Source organism: Heterodontus francisci, chromosome 32, assembly GCF_036365525.1.
Source record: "Heterodontus francisci isolate sHetFra1 chromosome 32, sHetFra1.hap1, whole genome shotgun sequence".
Taxonomy (NCBI): Eukaryota; Metazoa; Chordata; class Chondrichthyes; order Heterodontiformes; family Heterodontidae; genus Heterodontus; species Heterodontus francisci.
The window spans coordinates 51,249,999-51,261,092 of record NC_090402.1 but is presented as its reverse complement, the minus strand read 5'-3'; positions in this window follow the sequence as shown (position 1 = coordinate 51,261,092).

Sequence of the window (11,094 nt, the reverse complement as noted above, 5' to 3'; positions counted from 1 at the left end):
TGCAACCTTCACTATCCTGTCAACTTTAGAGGTATTGACCAATATCTGTGCTCACAGCTTCCTGCTAACTCAGCCTTTCCTTAGAAATTAAATAATGTGGAATTCAACTAGAAATTAACAGTTATGCAGCCTTATTTGGGAAACAGAAGAGGACAAACCTACATGCAAGAGAAGTAACACCCCATACATAAAAAAATCTAGTTATGCAGCTTAGAAACAGTATAAGTATTGGTACCACACAGTAGATTTTAGAATCCTCGGTGTCCTGGCCAATATTTATTCCTTATTCAACAGCACAAAAACTGGTTTATCTGTCATTATCTCATTGCTGTTTGTAGGAGCTTACTGTGTGCAAATTGTTTTTTGTGTTTCCCACATTACAACAGTGACTGCACTTCAAAGGTACTTCATTTGCTGTAAAGTGTTTTGAGATGTCCTGAGGTGATGAAAAAAGCTATATAAATGCAAGCCCTTTTTTCCCTTATTGTAAACCCCATTGACTGAAAGACTCCTCATCTTAATCCCCATGGATAGAAAGGGTTTGCACAGAATTAATGTGCAGGGACACGAAAAGTTTATGCACTCAATGGCCCTGATCCAGGATGTAGCCATGATGGCTTGATTATGCAGCAGTTGGTGTTTTTTTTAAGGAGACAAAACACTGGTGGGGAGATGGTGTGTTCATTCTCCATTATCTAAAGGATAGAGAATCAGAGGATCTCCGCATCATTCAGTCAGCTAATTACAGTCACAAGGTTTTTGTACAATCCCTCCATAACCTTACCAACTAAAACTTGCTGTTTTTATGCTAAATATTCTCTTGGTTTCAGCATCCCTCATCACTCCTGTAAGTGTACCTTATGCCCCTTATAATCTGGAGTGCACCCATTTGTGCCCAATATCAAGTTAAATGATACACTGCTTCCATTGTGCTAACAGTGAACCCTTACTCCATATATCAGCTACTGAAATATCGCAGATTCCACTACATGCATTCTCTCTTTATGGAAGCTGACTGAATAGTATTCTACTTCTTCATTCAGAGCTGAGCTGTTAGTTTTATGGGTAAATACCTATTACAGTACAGAGCAATATGGTGCAGGTTCAATCCTCGGTCTGTGCTAAGTTAGATGATCCCAGCCAGATGGTAGTTATATTTGAGTTCTCACTCCCCATCACAATTCAGTGATGCAATGCTGCTGTGTCTTGGTGTTCAATGTTAAATGATTGGCCTATAATGATTCATTAACCTGGCAACTCTCACTGGTTTGACACACACAATATAAAATGGGGTCACTTGGTCAGTATCTAGAATTGCACCCAGCAGAATTCAGTGCCATCAGGAGAATAGACAGCCATATATCCAAATGTGTCACTGACGCAAAGCTTGGTGGTGTAGTAAGTAATGTAACATTACATAGAGTAAGAGCATGTACAAAAGAGTGGCAGATGAATTTCAACACAGGTAAATGTGAAAGCATCCATTTTGGAACAAAAAATGAAAGATGCGTATGTTTAAAAAGTAATAAGTAAGGAACAGTGGAGGTCCAAAAAGATTGAGAGGATCATGCATGCAAATCACTAAAATGTAGTAGTCAGGTACAAAAAATAAAATCAAAACATATAATGGACTGTTAGTCTTGCAACTAGAGGGCTGAATATAAGGGGGAGGAAGCTTTACTACAGGTATTCAAAGCCCTAGTTAGAAAACATCTAGAGTATTGTGTACAGTTCTGGGCAGCGCACCCTAGAAAGGATACATTGGCCTTGGTAGGAGTGTAATACAGATTCACCAGAATGTTGCCAGGGCTCCAAGGATTAAATTATGAGGAGAAATTTCATAAACTAGGCTTGTAATACCTAGAATATAGAAGGTTGAGGATGATTTTATTGAGATTTTTAATTTTGAAAGGAATTGATAGGATAGATATAGAGAACGTTTTTGGCCAGTGGATGTGCCTAGGACAAAATCAGGTAGCATAGTAGTAAGGTAACTGGACTAGTGATTCAGAGACCTGAATGAATGCTTCTGGGACATGAATTCAAATCCTACTGTGGCAATTGGGGGAATTTAAATTCAATTAATTAATAAATCTGGAATTAAAAAGCTAGGCTGGCCTACATGGGACTCTGAATTAAGAAATGGGAGCAGGAGTAGGCATTTGGCCCCTTGAGCCTACTCTGCCATTCAATAAGATCATGACTGATCTGATTATGGCCTTGATTCTACTTTCCTGCCTACCCCCCATAACCCTTGACTCCCTTGGAGATCAAAAATCTGTCTAACTTAGCCTTGAATATATTCAATGGCCCAGCCTCCACTTCCCTTTGGGGAAGAGAATTGCAAAGATTAATGACACTCTTAAGAGAAGAAATTCCTCCTCATCTCCATCTTAAAAGGGACACCCCTTACTTTGAAACTGTGCCCCCTAGCTCTAGATTCCTCCACGAGGGGCAACATCCTCTCAGCATCTACCCAGTCAAGTTCCCTCAGAGTTTTATATGTTTCAGTAAGATCACCTCTCATTCTTCTAAATTCCAATAAGTATAGGCCCAACCTGCTCAACCTTTCCTCCTAGTTGTTGGATCCCATTAGTTGCACAAAGAGAGACGAAGTCCGACTGTAGCTTTAAGAAACTTTATTGCAGTACTTAATTGTTACATCTTCAGAAAACTTAACAATGAACTGAACTAAACTGCACTGAACTAAAACTAACAGCAACACACACACTGAACTAACACTGAACTAACCCCCCTTTCGTGCCAAATCAAGCCTTATTATAGTTATTCATACAAATCAGTAACACCTACTCTTTGTTCCCAATTGGTCTACAAACTTCTGCAGTTTTTTGGTGTCGGGGCCTGATTGGGGTACTGCCTTGTCAATTTGTTTTAACTTCTTACTCCAGTTTCCATCCCCTTATCTCCTTGTGAACTGTTAGGCTGACTGTTATACAAAGGGTTATTATTAAGCAGTATACAGCTGTCCTGATAGTTTCTGTTTGTTAGTCTGCTTTTGCTGATAAGCTGCCTCTGCAGCTCACTTTAAATGTTCCCATTGTTCTATCCCCATAGTTCTGTTCCCACATACGACAACTGCTCCATCCCAGGAATCAGCCGAGTGACCCTTCTCTGAACTGTTTCCAATGCAAGTATATCCCTCCTTAAGTAAGGAGAGAAAAACTTTTTTAGTTAACCATGGATGGTGAGACCTCCCCTTGGAATTTTTCTTTCTCGTTAGAATGTATCTATTCTGTGTATTCTGAAATATCCCCTTAAATGTCTGCCACTGCATCTCTATTGACCTATCCCTTAACCTAATTTGCCAGTTCACTTTAGCTAGCTCTGCTTTCATGCCCTCATAATGCTCTTATTAAAGTTTAAAATACTAGTCTTTGACCCACTTTTCTCTCCCTCAAACTGAATGTAAAATTCAATCATGTTATGATCACTGCTACCTAGGGGCACCTTCACTATGAGGTCATTCATTAATCCTATTTTGTTGCAGTCTCTCTCCATGTAAATAATATTCTGCTTTTCTATTCTTCCTGCCAAAGTGGATAACCTCACTTTTTCCCACATTATATTCCATTTACCAAATTTCTGCCCACTCACTTAACCTATCTATAGCCCTTTGCAGAATCTCTATGTCCTCCTCACAACAGCCCTCTGAAATGACTTAGTTGTATCAAACTGTTATGGAAAAGCTAAGGAGGAATAAAACAGGCCAGCCCACCCTGCATCAACCTGGGGACTGGAAACAACAACACCCTGCAGAGTCGACCCTGCAAAGTTGTCCTCACTAATATCTGGGGATTTGTGCCAAAATTGGGAGAGCTGGCCCACAGACTAGACAAGCAAAAGCCTGACATAGTCATACTCAGCAATTCATACCCAGACTCCACCATCATCATTCCTGGGTGTGCCCTGTCCCACCAACAGGTCAGCCCCACCAGAGGTAGCAGCACATTGATATACAGTTGGGAGAGAGTGGCCCTGGGAATCTTCAACATTGACTCCGGTCCCCATGAAGTCTCATGGCATTAGATCAAACATGGGCAAAAAAATCTTCTGCAAATTATCATCTACCGCCCTCCCTCAGCTGATGAATCAGTGCTCTTCCCTGTTGAACACCACTTGGACTAAATACTGAGTGTAGCAAGGGCACAGAATGTACTCTGGGTGGGGGACTTCAATTTCCATAACCAACAGTGGCTCATTAGCACCACTATTGACCAGGCTGGTAGAGTCCTGATGTACATATATGCCAGACTGGATCTGCGGCAGGTGGCTGAGAGAACCAACAAGAGGGAAAAACCTACTTGACCTCGCCCTCACCAATTTCCCTGTTGCACATGCATCTGTCCATGACAGTATTGGTAGCAGTGATCACCGCACAGTCTTTGTGGAGATGAAGTCCTGTCTTCACACTGAAGACACATGCCAGTGTGGCACTGCCACCGTCCTAAATGGAATAGATTCAGAACAGATGTAGCAGCTCAAAATTGGTCGTCCATGTGGTGCTGTGAGCCATCAGCAGCAGCAGAATTATATTAAACTACAATCTATAACCTCATAGCCTAGTATATTCTTCACTCTACCATTACCATCAAGCCAGGGGACCGACCCTGGTTCGATGAGGACTGTAGAAGAGCATGCCAGGAGCAGCACTAGGCATTGCTAAAAATGAGGTGCTAACCCGCTGAAGCTGTAACACAGGAGTACATGCATGCTAAACAGTGAAGCAGTATGCTATAGACAGAGCTAAGCGATCCCACAACCAGGTCAAAGCTCTGCAGTCCTGCCACATCCAGTGATGAATGGTGGTGGACAAATAAATAACTGGAGGATGAGGCTCCATAAATATCCCGATCCTCAATGATGACGGAGTCCAACATGCCAAAAGACAAGGCTGAAGCATTTGCAACCATCTTCAGCCAGAAGTGCTGAGTGGATGATTCATCATGTCCTCCTCCTGAGGTCCCCAGCATCACAGATGTCAGTCTTCAGCCAATTCGATTCACTCCACGTGATATCAATAAATGGTCGAAGGCACTGGATACAACAAAGGCTACGGGCCTTGACAACATCCCAGCTCTTGTACCAAAGACTTGTGCTCCAGAACTAGCCGCGTCTCCAGCCAAGCTGTTTCAGTACAGCTACAACACTGGCATCAACCCAACAATGTGGAAAATTGACGAGGTATGTCCTGTTCACAAAAAGGACAAATCCAATCCACCCAATTACTGCCTCATCAGTCTACTCTCAATCATCAGTAAAGTGATCAAAGCTGTTGTCGACAGAGCTATCAAGGGCACTTACTCAGCAACAACCTGCTCACTGATGCTCAGTTTGGATTCTGACAAAGACACTTGACTTCAGACCTCATTAAAACCTTGGTCCAAACATGGACAAAAGAGCTGAGTTCCAAAGGTGATTGCCCCTGACATCAAGGCAGCATTTGATCAAGTGGCATCAAGGAGCCCTAGAAAAATTGAAGTCAATGGGAATCGAGGGAAAACTCTCCACTAATTGGAGTCATACCGAGCATAAAGGTAGATGGTTGTGGTTGTTGGAGGCCAATCATCACAGCCCCAGGACATCACTGCAGGAGTTCCTCAGGGTAGTGTTCTAGGCCCAACCATTTACAACTCTTTCATCAAAGACCTTCCCTCCATCATAAGGTCAAAAGTGGGGATGTTTCTTGATGATTGCACAGTGTTCAATACCATTCACAACTCCTTAGATAATGAAGCAGTCCATGCCTGCATGCAGCAAGACCTGGACAACATTCAGGCTTGGGCTGATAAGTGGTAAGAAATATCCTTTGACAGCATCTTCTAAACCCATGACCTCTACTGCCTAGAAGTACAATGGCAGCAGATGCATGGGAACACCACCACCTGCAAGTTCCCCTCCATCACGCACCATCCTGGCTTGGAACTATATCACTGCTCCTTCACACATGTAGAAGTGTGGAACTCTCTCCCACAAGAAGCAGTAGATGCTAAGTTAATTAATAATTTTAAATCTGTGATTGATATATTTTGATAGCCAAGGGGTATGGAGCCTTGCTGGGGGTGGGGGGGGGGGGCGGTGCGGGGTGGTGGGGATGGATGGAGTTAGGATACAGATCACTCATGATCTCACTGAATGGTGGGACAGGCTTAAGGGCCTCAATGGCCTCCTCTTCTTCCTATGTTCCTAATTGGATCCCTAGATAAGACAGCACACTCACCTGGATTGTTAGTGCGATAAGCTGCGAGGGAAGCTAGTTCACATTTCTAGGACATTGAAACTGTGCAGGCAGGGGAATAGCTTTCTTGTGCTGATCAACAATAAGTTAGAAATTGGCTCATTCATTGGTCTGTGGAGTTAATGTATTTTCACAAAATATTGTGTCAGCCTTTGAGAATCACTTTAACTAAAACCTTTTCTTGAGTTTCAAATCATAGAATCATAGAAAGTTTAAGGCACAGAAAAAGACCACTTGGTCCATCGTGTCTGCACTGGCTGAAAAACGATCCACCTATTGTAATCCCACCTTCCAGCATTTGAACCCTAGCCCTGCAGATTACAGCATTTGAGGTGCATATCCAGACTCCTTTTGAATGAGTCGAGGGTTTCTGCCTCAACTACCCTTTCAGGCATGAGTTCCAGAGCCCCACCACCCTCTGGGTGAAATATTTTTTCCTCATCTCCCCTCTAATTTTTCTACAAATCACTTTAAATCTATGCCACTGACTTCTCTGCTAATGTAAATAGGTCCTTCACCTCCACTCTATCCAGACCCCTCAAAATTTTGTACATTTCAATCAGATCTTCCCTCAGCCTTCTCTATTCCAAGGAGAACAACCATGGCTTATCCAATCTTTCCTCATAGCTGCATTTTTCCAGTCCTGGCAACATCCTCATAAATCTCCTCTGTACCCTCTCTAGTGCAATTACATCCTCTCTGTAATGAGGTGACCAGAACTGCACACAGTACTCAAGTTGTGGCCTAACCAATGAGTTATACAGTTCCAGCATAACCTCCCTGCTCTTATATTTTATACCTCAGCTAATAAAGGAAAGGATTCCATACGTCTTCTTAACCACCTTATCAACGGTCCTGCTACCTTCAGGGATCTGTGGACATTCACTCTAAGGCCCCTCACTTCCTCCACACTTCTCAATATTCTCCCATTAATCGTGTATTCCTTTGCCTTGTTTGACTTCCACAAATGCATCACCTCACACCTCTCCAGGTTGAATTCCTTTTGCCACTTTTCTGCCCATCTGACTAGACCATCGATATCTTCTGATGAAGGTCACTGACCTGAAACATTAACTCTGCTTCTCTCTCCACAGATGCTGCAAGACCTGCTGAGTATTTCCAGCATTTCTTCTTTTTATTTCAGATTTCCAGTATCTGCAGTATTTTGCTTTTATTATATCAATATCTTCCTGCAGCCGACAGCTATCCTCCTCGCTATCTACCACATGGCCAATCTTTGTATTGTCTGCAAACTTCTTGATCATGCCCCCTACATTTACATCCAAATTGTTAATATATATCAAAAAAGCAGGGGACCCAGTACTGAGCGCTGCAGAATGCCACTGGAAACAGCCCTCCAGTCGCAAAAACACCCGTCAACAATTACCCTTTGTTTCCCATCACTGAGCCAATTTTGAATTGAACTGCATTTCTCTGGATCAGTTTGCCATGTGGTATTTTGTCAAAAACCTTACTAAAATCCATGTAGACCAAATCAACTGCACTACCCTCATCTATCTTCCTTGTTACCTGCTCAAAAAATTTGATCAAATTGGTTGAACAAGATCGTCCCTTAATAATTCCATGCTATCCTTGATTAAGCTGTGCCTTCCTAAGTGACAGTTTATCCTGTCTCTCAGAATATATTCCAACAATGTGCCCACTACTGAGGTTAGACTGATTGGCCTGTAATTTTTCGGTCTATCCCTTGTTCCCTTTTTGAACAGAGGTATGACGTTAGCAGTTCTCCAATCCTCCAGCACCACACCTGTATCCAGCGAGGACCAGAAAATGATGGTTAGACTCTCTGCTATTTCCTCTCGCTTCTTTTAACAGCCTGGGTAACATTTCATCCAGCCATGGTGATTATCCACTTTCAAGGATGCTAATCTCATTAATACTTCCTCTCTCCCTATGTTTATCACATCCAATACTTCACACTCCTCCTTCTTAACTACAATATCTGCATCGTCCCCCTCTTTTGTGAAGACAGACACAAAATATTCACTTGGAACCTACCAACATCTTCCACCCCTACACATAGGTTACCTTTTTGGTCTGTTATGGGCCCTACTCTTTCTTTAGTTATCCTCTTACTCTTAATGTATTGATAAAACATCTTTGAGTTCACCTTGATTTTGCTTGCCAATATTCTTTTATGTCCTCTCTTTGCTTTCCTAATTTCCTTTTGATTTCACCCCTCCACTTTCTATACTCCTCTCAGCTTTCTGTAGTATTGAGTTCTTGGTGTCGGACATAAGCTTTCCTTTTCTGCCTTATCTTACCCTGTAAGCTCTTGACATCCATGGGGCTCTAGATTTGGCCGTCCCACCCTTTTTCTTTGTGGGAACATGTTTACTCTGAACCCCTTGAATCTCCCCTTTGAATACCTCCCACTGCTCTGACACTGATTTACCTTCAAGTAGCTGTTTCCATCCACATCCACTCCTCAGTTTAGTAAAATCATCATCCTATACAATGAATTGAATGGACTGAAGGAGAGGATTGTTTATTATGTTGGAATATTCTCTGTTCCTATTTGGTGATTTTTTGTCAATCGCAACAATGGATCCTGCACTGTTGTTTTAAGATTGATAAACAGCATCACAAACATAACTTGGAAACAATCATCAATTTACTCAGAGATCCAGAATTTAGAGATTTTTCCTCTGTCTTGATCAGATCTTGAAGGTGTTGGTTGTAAAGGGAAAAGGACATCTGTCCAGTTGTTGATTGTGTAACAGAGGACATCTCTGGCCTGTCAGACCCAAGACTAATCTGTGCAATCCAGGACCAATCCAGGAGACCTAGAAGTCAATCCATCAGATCCAGAGGCCAAACCCTGCCATTCAGGGTCAAATCCATGAAATCCAGGAGCAATCTGGAAGATTAAATGCCATTCTGGGAGATCCAGGACCAATGTGGGAGATGACTTGTGACTAAAAAGGTGAGTGTTTGCAGGGAAGGGGAGCTCTGACCTACACTGACCGCTCAGTGAATACATGGAGGGGGATGCAGCGGACATGACCCTTTGCCAAAGCCCTTCAAATAAGTAACTGAATTAAACACTTGGTGAGAAATAAGTCTGGTTTACTATATTGGAATTGAACATAAAATCATACACCAAGGGCTTGGAGCAAACCAGGGCTGGGAACTGGTTGAACTACAATCGATGGAAACTAATGTGTGCTCATGCTGTGGTAAAACCTGCTTTTGTCAACTGTCAAATAGAGTGACCAACTCATGACAGTCTTCTTTAGGGGATGTTAGGTCTAGTCTCTTTGGTGAAGTGTTTGTAAGATGACATGCCTGATGATGGAAGTTCATTACCAAATCACCTCTTTCCGACAGACTTGGTAATCCAATTCCTCAGCCAGGACATTGTTGATTGAGCAGACAGGCTGGCTCACTATCTGAAACGACAGAGGTAGACCTTGCACTGTGGGCTGGGATTCCTTTAACCAATTATCCATTAGGAACGTGAAGAAGATGGTGCCCACCTTAACCGCCTATCAGTGACATGCTTGATCCATCTGTACATTACAGTTTGGCTGATGTTATTTATATTCCATAGAGTAGCTTCAAAGGAGCAGGAGGCATAAAAGGTCATCTGTGCCGCCGTGGGGAGAGTTGTTGCTGCTATGTGTAGATCAGAACATGGTATGGTATGGCAGAAAAAGAGGCCATTTGGCCTATCATGCCTGTGCTGGCTCCTTGGTAAAACTATCCAATTGGACCCACTTCCCTGCTCTTTTCCCATAGCCCTTTAAATGTTTCCCCTTTGAAGTATTTATCCAGTTGCCTTTTGTAAGCTTTCACCACCCTTACAGGCAGTGCATTCCAGATCGTAGCTTCTCACTGTGTAAAAAAAAAAATTCTCATGCTGCCTCTGGTTCTTTTACTAATTGCCTTAAATCTGTGTCCTCTTCTGACACTGGAAACAGTTTCTCCTTACTTACTACATCAAAATCCTTCAAGATTTTGAACACCTCTAACAAATCTCTTCTCAACGTCTCCTGCTCTATGAGATAGCCCTGCTTCTCCAGTCTCACCACATAACCCAAGCTCCTTGTCCCTGGTACCATTCCAATAAATAGCCTCTCTTATTAAAACCATGGATTCTCTATGTTTTTTTAAGCTACATTCTCAACTTAACCTGACTCCTTCAAAGATGTGTGTGCATACACCCCAGATCTCTCTGTTCTTATACTTCCTTTAAAATATACCCCATTAAGTTTATATTGTCTTTCTCATTCTTCTTACGAAAATGTATCACTTCACGCTTCTCTGTGTTAAATTTCATTTGCCACGTGTCTGTCCATTTCACCAGTCTGTCTATTTCCTGCTGAAATCTGTGATTATCCTCTAAAGGTCTGCAAAGGAAACCTGACCCCAGTCTGAATACCAAAGCCAGAAGCCTGACATGACCCACCCGAACTTGACACTTGTCGTCGGATCTTGTTGGGGTCGGGTCGGGTAGCAGACCTATGGGTAAAGGCCTGCTACCCAACCCGACTTCGACAGGACCCGACGACATGTGTCGGGCTCAGGCCGGGTTGGGTCGGACTTCCGGGTCCGGCATTCGGGCTCGGTCGGGTTTCCTTTGCAGACCTTTACTATCCTCCTCATTGTTTACCATATTTCTGAGTTTTGTGCCGTAGACTTGCATTCATGAAGTGCCTTTTATGACCACAGGGTGTCCCAAAGTGCTTTACAGCCAACAAAGTACTTTGTAATGTAGTCAATATAATAACCAGATAATCTCTTCTTGTGGTTGGTTGAGGGATAAATATTGGCCAGGACATTGGGAGTAACTCCCCTGCTTTTCTTCAAAATTG